The following is a 12,659-nucleotide window of genomic DNA, read 5'->3' on the forward strand; positions in this document are numbered from 1 at the left end:
CCTTACAGGACAGAGCAAAGGGCAAGTCAGAGCTGTGGTCAGCTGGGGCCACGCTGCCCCATGGAGCGGAGACACAGAGGCCCTGTGGCTGCACAGAGAGGTCCCCGCCAGGGCCCCACTGGCTGAGATGCGCCAGCTCAGGCTGAGAGAAGAGGCCCGTGGCCCGGACTCGCCACTAATGACCTGGAGCCCAGACCCTGTGGCCTCACAGGGCACCTGTGCCCCCCTGCAGGCCCGCCGGGCCACTGCGCCTCGAAGCCTAGCCGCAGCCCAGCCTCCGCCAAGCAGACCCCACCCCACCCCAGCCCCTAAGACAGCCCCACAAATGGTTTCTATGCTGTCTCTGCCCCGGGGCCAGCTCGGCCTGTATTCTGCATGGTGCAGCACAGGAATCTCTGAGCTCTGCCACGGACTGAGGAGAGGATGGGGCTGAAAAAATGAGAACAACTTAAATGCCCACTGAGATGAATGGAAAACAAAACAGGACCCGCCCACACAGGGGAATAGGATGCAGCCATGTAAAGGGACAAAGCGGCAGGTGCGGTGGCTCATGCCTGTCATCCCAGCACTTTGGGAGGCCGAGGCAGGCAGATTACTTGAGGCCAGGAGTTCGAGACCAGCCTGGTCAACATGGTGAAACCCCATCTCTACTAAAAATACAAAAATTAGCCAGGTGTGGTGGCGGATGCCTGTAATCCCAGCTACTCAGGAGGCTGAGGCAGGAGAATCACTTGAACCCAGGAGGCGGAGGTTGAGGTGAGCTGAGATCATGGCACTGCACTCCAGCCTGGGTGGCAGAGTGAGACTCCATCTCAAAAAAAAAAGAAAGAAAAGGGACAAGGCTCTGACACACGCCATGCGTGGCTACACCTTGAGAATATCACGCCCACTGAGAGAAGCCAGACACAACAGGCCACACAGTATGTGACTCCATTTCTATGAAATGTTCAGGACAGGCCGATCCAGAGACAGCAAAGAGATGTGAGGGTACCAGCAGATGGGGGAGGGGATGGACAGTGACCGCGGGTGGAGGCAGAGTGCCTTTGTGTAATAATAGAAATGTTCTAACATTTGATAGTGGTGATGGTTGCACAACTGTGTGAATGTACTAAAAACCACTAAATAGTATCTTTTTTTTTCTTTTTTTTTTTTTTGAGACAAGGTCTTGCTCTGTCACCCAGGCTGGGGCATGAGAATCGCTTGAACCCAGGAGGCGGAGGCTGCAGTGACCTGAGATCATGCCACTGCCTCCCAAGTAGCTGGGACTACAGGCGTGCACCACTACGCCTGGGTCATTCTTTTGTATTTTTAGTAGAGACGGGGTTTCACCATTTTACCCAGGCTGGTCTCAAACTCCTGACCTCAAGTGATCTGCCCACCTCAGCCTCCCAAAGTGCTAGGATTGCAGGCGTGAGCCGCTGTGCCCAGCCTGAATTGTATACTTTAAGAAGATGAATTTTATAGTATGTGAATGATAGCTCCATAAAAATATATATTTTTTAAAATGGCAGGATCATTTCTAAGGGAGGCTGTCCTAGGAAATTCAGAACCTGGCCAGCACACTGATGCCAATGGTTGGGCAACTGTGAGGTGGCCCTCCCTGGTGACAGGAATGGCTTCTAGACTTGCCAACTAGACTCTGAGCTCCTCGAGGATGGGGCTGCCTGCTGCCTCATGTCCCCATGATCACACTGGTTCGGGTGACGCCTCCAGAGACACCCCAGAGCCTGGGTGCCCAGCTGCCTCCAGCATGCCAGGTGGGCTTCACCCTGACCCCACCCCCTCTCAGGTCTCCCAGGCCACATCCCCAAGTCCCTCTCGCTACTTCCTCTGCTCCCAAGCTCACAGTCATCTGTGACAGTTCCCACAATGGACAAGGCTCTGCACAAACAGCAGTTCCTATGGGAAGCCTCCCGGCGCATTGCACTGTCCTGTGCTTCCCCGGGCTTGGTTTTTTGGGTTTTTTTTGAGACATGGTCTTGCTCTGTTGCCCAGGCTGGAGTGCAGTGGTGTAATCATGGCTCACTGTAGGCTCAAACTCCTGGGCTCAAGCAATCCTCCCACCCAGGCCTCCCGAGTAGCTGGGACTACAGACACAGCCACCACATCTGGCAGATTTTTTCTAATTTTTGTTGAGATGGGTCTTGCCACATTGCCCTTGCTGGTCTTGAACTCCTGGCCTCCACCGATCCTCCCACCTCAGCCTCCCACAGTGCTGGGTTACAGCCATCCGGCCTCCAGGCTTGGTTTCTATCCCTCTTGGCAGTTCTTCTCCATCTCCTTCCACCAAGAGGCCCTGCGGGCAGGAGACACTGGTCATCTGGCCACCCTGCGCCCCTAACCAGGCACGCATGAACTTGACAACTCTCACACGGAGCTGGACAATGCAAACCCACTCAGAGGGACCCACGGTGTGGCTGTAGTGACAGCCATGCCGCCCGAACTCCCAGTGACCACGCACCAGCCTGGGCCTGACCACACCCGCTCGCTGCAGCCCATCCCTCCTCCCACCCCTGGGCCAGCGACAGGCACAGAAGTGCACAGGAGCTGTTTTGGTGAACGCAGCTGCCCTTTGGGCTCTGGCTGAGAAGTAGGCTCTGCTCTGCCTTTGGGGTACGCAGGACACCTGTGGCTGGAGGGGCCAAGAAAATTCTGTGGCTTCCACCGATTCCAGCCCAGACAGACAGTAACATGAGATACCTTATGTTCTTTTTTTTTTTTGAGACGGAGTCTCACTCCATTGTGCAGGCTGGAGTGCAGTGGCGCGATCTTGGCTCACTGCAACCTCCACCTCCCAGGTTCAAGCGATTCTCCTCCCTCAGCCTCCCAAGTAGCTGGGATTACAGGCACGTACCACCACGCCCGGCTAAGTTTTGTATTTTTAGTAGAGACGGGGTTTCACCACGTTGGCCAGGCTGGTCTTGAACTCCTGACCCCAGGTGATCCAGCCTCCTCAGCCTCCCAAAGTGCTGGGATGACAGGCGTAAGCCACCATGCCCGGCCAAGATGCCTTATGTTCTAGGGGTGTCAGGAGAGCGACTTCCTCCGCTTCGTCCCCCCCTTTCCTGGGGGAAGCAGTTGGAATAGAGCAGGGAATAGGAGTTGAAATTCCAGGGGATGACTCAAGTGCATGCTAGGGACAGCAATCCTCTCTCTCTCCTGAGCAAGATAATCAGATCCACGCGGCCCGACTGCAGGACGGGAGGCCCGCTCTGCCTACAGCCAACATTGTCTGACAGATGGGATTTTAGGAGAGTATGGAGATGCTGCAGGAAGGGGACGACAGCAACATGATGCAGCTGTCCCGATCCAGCAGCCTGGCTTGGGTCCTGCTCGCATCCCAGGGAGCCCAGGGTGGCGCCCCCTCACTCAGGGCATGAGCCAGAGTGTCAAGGGCTGTCCCCAGGGGCACCTGGGCTGGCCAGCTTCCAGGCTGCTGCCCAGATATGCTGCAGTCCTGAGTCCCGGCTGAGGGCCCAGCCCATTTCCATCCCGCCGTGACCAAGGGGCCCGCAGCACCGTGGGTAGTTTCAGGCTGGCTCTGTGGTCAAAAGGGACCCCTGGGACCCAACACAAAGAGCGATTCTGAATCCACGGCCGGCCAATCTCACACAAATCATCTGTCTCCACGTTCTCTCCCTGGAGACTAGGGCAGCCGCAAAAACGAAAACAGGCCCACCGCCACCGCCGGTGGCCCGGAAGGTGCCAGCACTTGGGTCCAGCTATGAATGCTGACGGGAGGTCTGTGCAGGGGGAAATCCTGCCACCGTGCCCTCAGCTGACGTTTTCACAGCGAGTCACCCAGGCTTGCCTGAAAAACGCAACGGTGGTCGCATCTACCAGCAAACGGGGCCAGGTCTGCGTGAGTGACTGTCGCTGTGCACCTGAGAGCCCTCGGGATCTCGGGGTGCAGCAGCCATTGGCAGTCGGCCTCGGGATTCTCAGCCTTTGTCCACTGAACAAACACGATCCCAGTCCAGAGCCACAGAGCAACTTCGCGCTCGGCCACCGCCAAAGAGGCACAGCCCGCCAGCGGGGTGGAGATGGCCGGACACAAACTTGTCATCCATCCCCTCATGTTCGCTGAGATCACTGAGGTGGATAAAGAAAGAAGAGAGAAGGGAGGCAGAGCCAGAGAAGCAGGGAGAGAGAGAGGGCAAGCAAAAAACAAAAAAAAAGAAAAAGAAAAAGAAAAAAAGACAGGCAACTTTTGAAAGCCAAGAAATTCTGAGCAAGCCTCTCCAGATTGTTTATTTCAATCAAGGAAAGAAAGCATGACCGTAAATTAACGGTACGATTTCTTGACAAGTCAGAACGTTCCTGGGACAGGCCCAAATCTAAGATGCCAAAGACCTACTTGGCTCAGAAAATGCCTGTCAGCCGGGAGAAGAGTGAGACAAAGGAAGTGTGGCCGGGCACAGTCCCCCATTCGGCCACTGACCGCATGATGGCCACCGACGGGCACTTGTCCACTCACTCTACAAAGCTGAGCTCTGCACCGGATAAGCCACCTCGCTCACGAGTCTTTCTGTGCTCAGGGACAGCAGAAACCACCATCTGCGACTCCCCTGCCCCTCCCATCGGGGGCGCTAGCATTGGTAACGAGGAGAGTTCGGATGCTTACAAAACAAAAGCCCTGTGGAATTGTGCAATGCTGTCTTCCTTTTAAACAAACCCTCAGTTCCTGCCAGGTCACACTGAACTCCTTGGGCCGAGTACACGGCTCGACGTGCTTCTGACGCTTGGTGAGCTGTAACAGAAAGGCGGCCGCGTGAACCCCAGAGCAAGAGAGTCTGGCGTCTCAAACAGTGAAGCGCTCCCCCCACCTACACTGTTTGTAGCTGTTTTTTCCCTCCTTTATAGTGAGGCTGTCTGGGTGGATGTCAGCATCACATTTTCTTACATTCCTGCAGTTTTAAGGATCCTTGAAATGACCCATGACCCTTTTTTTTTTTTTTGAGACTGAGTTTCCCTCTTGTTGCCCAGGCTGGAGTGCAGTGACGCGATCTCAGCTCACTGCAACCCCTGCCTCCCGGGTTCAAGCGATTCTCCTGCCTCAGCCTCCCAACAAGTTGGGATTACAGGCATGCGCCACCACGCCCGACTAATTCTGTATTTTTAGTAGAGACAGGGTTTCTCCATATTGGTCAGGACGGTCTCGAATTCCTGACCTCAGGTGATCCACCCGCCTCGGCCTCTCAAAGTGCTGGGATTACAGGCGTGAGCCACCGCACCCGGCCATGATCCATTTTTTTTTTTTTTTTTAAGGCTAGAATATGACTCTAAATGCTTTGAAGTTAGGAAGATACAAATTCACACTCAGGCTGGGAACGGTGGGTCACGCCTGTAATCCCAGCACTTTGGGAGGCCGAGACGGGCGGATGCCCTGAGGTCAGGAGTTGGAGACCAGCCTGGCCAACATGGCGCAATCCCATCTCTACTAAAAATACAAAAATTAGTCGGGCGTGGTGGCATGCACCTGTAATCCCAGCTACTCGAGAGGCTGAGGCAGGAGAATCGCTTGAACCCGGGAGGTGGAGGTTGCAGTGAGCCGAGATCAGCACACTGCGCTCCAGCCTGGGCCACAGAGCAAAACTCTGTCTCAAAAAAAAAAAAAAAAAATTCATTCACTCAACAAGGAATGTCCACTCAACACCCACCATGTCTAAGGAGCTGCCCTACATCCTAGGGGGTCCCGAGGCTGACGTGGTTTCCATAGCCTTCCATAGTGTGGCCCTCACACCCTAGCGAGGTATTTGCAAACTACAACCCACAGGTTCAATCCTGCCCGCCACCTGTTTTTGTACAGCCTGCAGTCTAAGAATGGTTTTGACATTTTTTAGTTGTTGGAGAAAAAAAAAAAAGCAAAAGAAGAAAAATGTCTTATAATGTAAAAATTGCACGGAATTCACGTTTGTGTCCATAAATAAAGTTTTACTGAAACACAGGCACACTCGCCCACGGGAGCTTTCTTGCTACAACGGCAAAGCAGAGTGGTCTGGACAGAGATGACCTCTGGCTTACAAAGCCGAAAATATTTACTCTCCGGCCCTTCCAGAAAAAGCCCCTGCCCTAGTAGATGAGACAAACAGATACACAAACAGACTAATACCCAGCTCCGATCATGTGACATGCAAAGGAGGAGAAGCAGGGAAGGGAAGTGACTGGAGTGACAAGGAGCCCGCTGGGTGGAAAGAGACCCAGGCAGCGGGCACAGCAAGTGCACAGGTCCTGCAACAGGGAAGGGTGGGCCAGGGAAGGCGGCTGTGCCAGGAAAAGAGCAGGCGCAGGAGGGAGAAAGGGAGGAAAGGAAGGAAGGACAAGGCCACAGATGACAGAGCGAAGGGGCCACGCGAAAGGGCCCGGAATTTTTCCCAAGTGCAATAGGAAGTCACCGGAAGGTTCTGAGCAGGGGAAAATCTTTGTTTGTTTTGGTTTTTACTCCTTTGACTACCTTTTTTTTTTTGGAGACAGAGTCTCGCTGTGTCTCCCAGACTGGAGTGCAGTGGTGTGATCTCGGCTCATTGCAGCCTCTGCCTCCCAGGTTCCAGAGATTCTCGTGCCCCCACATCCTGAGTAGCTGGGACTACAGGCGCCCACCACCATGCCCAGCTGATTTTTGTATTTTTGTAGAGACGGGATTTCACCATGTTGGCCAGGCTGGTCTCAAACTCCTGACCTCAGGTGATCCTCCCGCCTCGGCCTCTCAAAGTGCTGGGATTACAGGCGTGAGCCACCGCAACTGGCCAGTTTTTTTTTTGTTTTTTTTTTTTTTTTTTATTTTGAGATGGAGTCTCGCTCTGTCACCCAGGCTGGAGTGCAGTGGGGCAATCTCAGCTCACTGCAAGCTCTGCCTCTCGGGTTCACGCCATTCTTCTGCCTCAGCCTCCCAAGTAGCTGGGACTACAGGCGCTGGCCGCCACCACGCCCGGATAATTTTTTTTTGCCTTTTTAGTAGAGACGGGGTTTCACCGTGTTAGCCAGGATGGTCTCGATCCCCTGACCTCATGATCCGCCCGCCTCGGCTCCCAAAGTGCTGACATCATAGGCGTGAGCCACCGCGCCCGGCCACTTATTTATTTTTTGAGACGGAGTCTTGCCCTGTCACCCAGGCTGGAGTACAGTGGCAGGATCTCAGCGCAATTCTCCTGTCTCAGCCTCCCAAGTAGCTGGGACTACAGGTGTGCACCGCCACGCCCAGCTAATTTTTTTATTTTTAGTAAAGACGAGGTTTCACCATGTTGGCCAGGCTGGTCTCAAACTCCTGACCTCAGGTGATCCACCCTCCTCAGCCTCCCAAAGTGCTGGGATTACAGGCGTGAGCCACCGCACCCAGCCAGTTATTATTTTTTTTTTTAATATACTTTGTTTCAGAGAGCAGTTTTAGGTTCACAGCAAAACTAAACAGGAGGTAGAGACTTCCCATGTTCCCCGCCCCCACAGGGAAGGCCATTTTCCGAGCTCCTCCAGGGAGCAGGAGGGAATAGACGGACCCAGATCTAACCAAGCCCAGCATCCTAGAACAGGCCAAGTCATGCAGGGAGTGAGCTTGAAAATTAATTTGTCCAAAAACCAAAAAACATCAATTCGTCAATCCACTCCCGCCTCAGTATTTGGGAAGACACAAATTTTCTTTTTTTTTTTTAATATAGTGGTTAAGCTCATTTGAACATGAATTAGTAAAAGTATGTGCAACTTCGCCGAGCATAGTGGCTCACGCCTGTAATCCCAGCACTTTGGGAGGCCGAGGCAGGCGGATCACTTGAGGTCAGGAGTTTGAGACCAGCCTGGCCAACATGGTGAAACCCCGTGTCTACTAAAAATACAAAGGTTAGCAGGACATGGTGGCGGGCACCTGTAATCCCAGCTACTCGGGAGGCTGAGGCCGGAGAATCACTTGAACCCGGGAGGCAGAGGTTGCAGTGAGCTGAGATCTAGCCACTGTACTCCAGCCTGGGTGACAGAGTGAGATTCTGTCTCAAAATAAATAAATAAAAGTATGTGCAACTAGCACATTAACGTCCCACAACTCTGGGACATTACTGTTCAGGAAGAGGCCAAGATCAAAGAGGTGAGTCATTTTAAAATGGACTTAAAGAAAACTGTCTGGCAAATCGACAGGTCAGGGCTATGGTGACTGGGAGGGTGTGGAAGTGCCACCCCTGGGGGCAGCCAGGCAAGCCTGGGCAAGGACCTGCCAGAGCTCAGAGGCCAGAGAGCAGCCCAGGAAGACCCCACAGGTGCAGGGCTGCCCCTCAGTGAAGGGCGTGCGGGGGCCCCGTGGGGGCTCCTCTCCTCTCAGGTGCAAGCTGCCACCCTGGAAGGGCAGAAGGACAGTCACGGAGAACCTGAACAACCAGGTGAGGAGTGTGGCCGGGACACAGTTTGCAAATAGGAGTCACTCACAGCTAAAGGGTGAGTGGGGAGGAGAGAAAGGGAGCTGAGGCCCATCACAGTCATGGCACACCGTGAGCTACTGCAGGGCTGAAGGCCAAGTCCAAGGTTCTCACTGGGGGGGCGACAGTGCTTCCCAGGGGACATTTTTGGTTGCTACCGATTAGGGGACAGGGTGCTACTAGCATCTGGTGGGTGGTGGTCAGGGGTGTTGTTCACACCCACCCTAGCCCCGCCACAGAATGTCCCAGCCCAGAACGTGGACAGGGCAGAAGTGGGGAGACCCTGACAGGGCAGCAAGGCCCTGCCGTGCAATAAACCGGCTCCGAACTCAGAGCTCCTGGCACCCTGCAAGCTTCAGTGCCTTTTACCCGCTTTGATCCTCACAGCCACCTGGGAGGGAAGTGTTCGCATTACATCCATTTTACAGATGAAGAAAGCAAGGCCCAGAGAGGGGAAGTGACCGCCCCAGAGGAGGGATCTGAATCCAGGTCTCTCCAACTCTGAAGCCTGTGTGGGGCATGGGACGGAGGGCAGAGACCCAGAAATGTCGCCAAGACCACCAGATGAGAACGGAGCCCAGGCTGGGCCCCTGCTCTTCTGTCCGGCATCCTAAGCCAGGAGCAGAGGCCCCTGGGGCAAGAAGGGGGAGGGCTGTGGCATCTGAAGGCCCCACCGAGCTGCCTCATGGCAGGTCCCTGGAGCTGAGCCAGGAGCCCAGGGTGAGGCTGTGGATGAGGACGGCCGATGTGTCATGGCAGTGACCAGGGCAGGCTTGCGGAGCTCCCCCCGCCCCGAGCCCCCATCCCGTTCATCTGCTCTCCGTCCCCTCCTGCCCAGTGGGCTCGGAAAGATTTAGTGCCCCCTGATCTGCTTTGTTACTGAGCAAGTGACTGGCTCAAGGTCACCCAGCTCTGAACCCCCAATTCCACTCCCCATCCAGGGAACAAAGCCACCTACAAATGCACCTCAGGCCCTCAACAGCCTTGCCTCCTCCTGCCTGCTCCCTGAGCTGGGCCCGAGGGCAGTGGACTGCACACCACCATTCCAGCTGTGACCAGGCCCTGGGCAGCCAGCTCACCCTTTCCCCCACTACACTCTAAACCCACAGGAGCCAGGGACTCCTCCCAACCTGTCCCAGCATGGCACTGGGCACTCGAAACCTAGCAGCCCAGACCAGGTGAACGCATGACCCCAAAGCACGTCCCCACAGGTGTCAGATGGAACCGAGGACAGATGGTTTCCCGGAGCTGAGGCTCCTCCCCGGCTCATCAGGGAGTGGGTGGGGCATAGGACAAACACGGGCAGGAAACCAGCAGAGGAGACAGAGAAATTAGGAATTAAAGTATAGGCAGAGTGGTCAGATGGGAGAGAAGGACACAAAGGACGGCCCCTGGCCACCCCAGAGGGCTCCTGCAGGACGGGACAGGGACTGAAGACAGGGCAGGAGGCTGAGGAAGGGTCTCTTCCACGAGACAGGGAAGTACAACAAAGGTCAGGCGGGGTGCTGTGCGGTGGCTGATCAGCTACACCTTTAAGCGCCAGTAGTTAACATCTTGTTAGCAGCCCCCTCCCCAAAGAGGAAAGGCTTAGAAAATGCGAGCAAACCGATTGTTACTAAGACATATATATTTCAAGTCTCAGCAACTAAACACACACGTGCACACGCAGGCACCCGCAGCTCCTGACACAGTACACAGCTTCCACCAAAACAGCCAGTACACAAACACCCATCTGTGCGGCAGAATCTCTGTCACCTCCTTTTCCTCCCCAGCGGTGATCTCCTCTAGGCCAGGACAGTCTGACCCGTCCTGGTGTCGCCGGCTCAAGGCGGGGGAGCGCCCGGACCTGCCAGGTGTCCAATCAGACACACGGAGACGAGGCTGGCAAGTCCCAGAAATCCTCGGCTCAGACAGAAGTTGACTCTACCACGGCTTTACATTCCGACCTTCGGAGTTTCAAAACATAAACTGCAAAGCGGAGAGAGGATGCCCACTGCTTCAGCAGGGGCTGCAGGAGAAGGCTGACCCCGTGTGTTGACAAACCCTCCTGGTGGCTCATAAGGAAGCTATTATGGGAGAATTAGGGGAGTCATTAGCTCCCATAACGGCAGAGATAAAAAGCCCATAGGAGTAGTCTAACGAGCCTGCTTTAGGACTGGTGCTGTTTTTAGGAGCATTCTCCAGCCCGGGGACATTCTGATAAATGGCCACTGAGGCAGAGGGGTGGGGCAGGGCACCGATCCCTTGAATTCAGTCCAGTATCCAGAGATCCCAAGACAGTCCAGGCACCCGGTGGGACCCAAAGGAACTTGCTGAATACACGCCCCAGCCAGAAACACATGGAAAAAGACGCTCTTCACATATGACAGGATCACTAGGCTCCACGGAGCTGAACCACCTTCTCACTAGTTTCACAACTCGGGAAACACTTCCTCACAAGGTGCTGCTAAATTATTAAAACAAAAGCATCCTCCCCCAAGCAAACAGATGGGATGCACCCAAAAGCAGTACACGCCTCCACTGCCCCCAGGGGCAGAAAACATGCCCCTTAAAACCTTCCACCGTGCCCAGGTGGACAGAGACCCCCGTCCTGCCTGATTATCATGGCCACCACTGAGCGCAGACCTGGGCCCTGGCAGACCCCAGGTCAATTAGATTTCAGAGCGAGTCCGTCCTCAGCTCCCACGGGGATGTCCACGGGGGACACAGAAAAGGGGTCTCAGCGGAAGCAACTCCTCAATTCATTTCTCTAGAGCAGGGGCTTCGTTCGAGATGGCGATCAGGCTGGAAGGGGGAGGGACGGGGAGACTCGTGGAGGCTGCCGTTGCACAGCAAGATAATTTTTTTCTAAAATCCAGATTGCATATGCTTATGGCGGGGTGGGGGTTTCGGGTACGTACAGGGGGGGCAAGTTTGGAAGCTATCAAGGCACAGCAGGTTGACCGGGGTGGGGGCAGTGCAGGAGCAATGACAGGCATTTAGGGGGCATCCCTGGGTGTCCAGCTGGGGGGCTTCCCCTTAGCCCCTCCGGCGCCCAAAGGGCCAGAAACGCAGGCGGGGGTTACCCAGGGGCTGGGGTCTTTTTCCTTTTTCTTGCTTTCTTTAAAAAATAATAATAATAATAGGCTGAGGATTGTCCTGGATGATAAAAGGGCCCGGCCGGGGCCACCCACGCTGTCATCTTTTGTGCGGGGCGCCGGGGCCGTCTGCGCCCAGCCCCCGCGCGCCCCCGGCCCGGGAAGGGGCCCCCGCTCCCGCCCCTGGGCGCGCCCCGCCATTGTCCGGCCCCGCCGCCCCCGCCCGAAAACCAGCGGGCGCCCCCGGGCCGGGCGGTTAACACGCCCCCAACCGCCCCGCCGGCCCGGACAAAGCGCGAGGCCCGGCCCGAGCAGGCCGCGCCCGAGGCCTGGGCCTCGAGTCCCGGGCGCGCCCGCAGCCCCGAGCCGCGACGCGGGGGCGGCCATGGCGCCGGGGTCCGCGCTCGGACACGGCCGGGCGGCCTCCCCGTGGGCTCACCTGAGGCGGCGTGCGCGTCCCGGTCCGGGAGCAGCGGCGCGCGCTCCCCCGCCCTCGGCGTCGCACCCCCAGGCCCCGCTCGGGCCGGGCCCCGCTCGGTTGCTGGCGACCGAGCCCTCCGCGAGCGCTCGCGGGGGGGGCTTATAAGGCCGCGCGCCAGCTCCGCCCCGACTGCCATTGGCTGCCGGACCCACGCCCGAGCGCCCATTGGCCGGAGCTGACAGCTCCGCCCCTCCCCTCCGCCGGGCCCATCAACACCGTACGGCCCGCCCACCGCGCACCGCGATTGGGCGGGGACAAACGCCGGCCTCGCCTCTTCATTGGCAGACCGGCAGGGACACGCCGGCGCCCACCCACGTGCCCGCTGACCGGCTCCGTTCTCATTGGAGGGGGCGCACGCCAGCCAAGGCTGCCGCGACCAACCCGACGGCAGCTGGGCCTCGGATTGACAAGGGAGCCTCAGGGCCCGCCCGACGACCGCACAGAGAGGAGCCAGTATTGGCTTGAGGGGCCAGCCCGAGGCGCGGACAGGCTGGGGTGGGTGCCAATCACTGCCCGCACGCTCCGGGCCCCGCCCTGGTTATCAGGCGGCGGCTGAGTACGTGAGACCCAGCACAGCATCAGCACCGGCCGGGAACGTGCAGGCTGGAGGTTCGAAACCCGTGGCCGGAATGTGGGCGTAGAGTTCCCCAATTTGCAAAGTGCCAAGCAAGGAGACGTAGCGATCCGTTTTGCAAAGGAGGAGAA

The 12,659-nt window shown here is 56.7% G+C and overlaps 1 protein-coding gene across 1 annotated transcript in view; it reads right to left on the minus strand.

Moving 5' to 3' along the window:
• KDM4B (lysine demethylase 4B) overlaps positions 1-12,029 on the minus strand; it is a 177,050-nt gene extending 165,021 nt beyond the window's left edge. Inside the window, 1 exon segment of the mRNA XM_030796980.1 lies at positions 11,913-12,029. The gene's annotated coding sequence lies outside the window, so the exon portion shown is untranslated.
• Positions 12,030-12,659: the final 630 nt, after the last annotated feature.

The sequence above is a fragment of the Nomascus leucogenys genome, chromosome 17 (genome assembly GCF_006542625.1).
Source record: "Nomascus leucogenys isolate Asia chromosome 17, Asia_NLE_v1, whole genome shotgun sequence".
NCBI lineage: Eukaryota > Metazoa > Chordata > Mammalia > Primates > Hylobatidae > Nomascus > Nomascus leucogenys.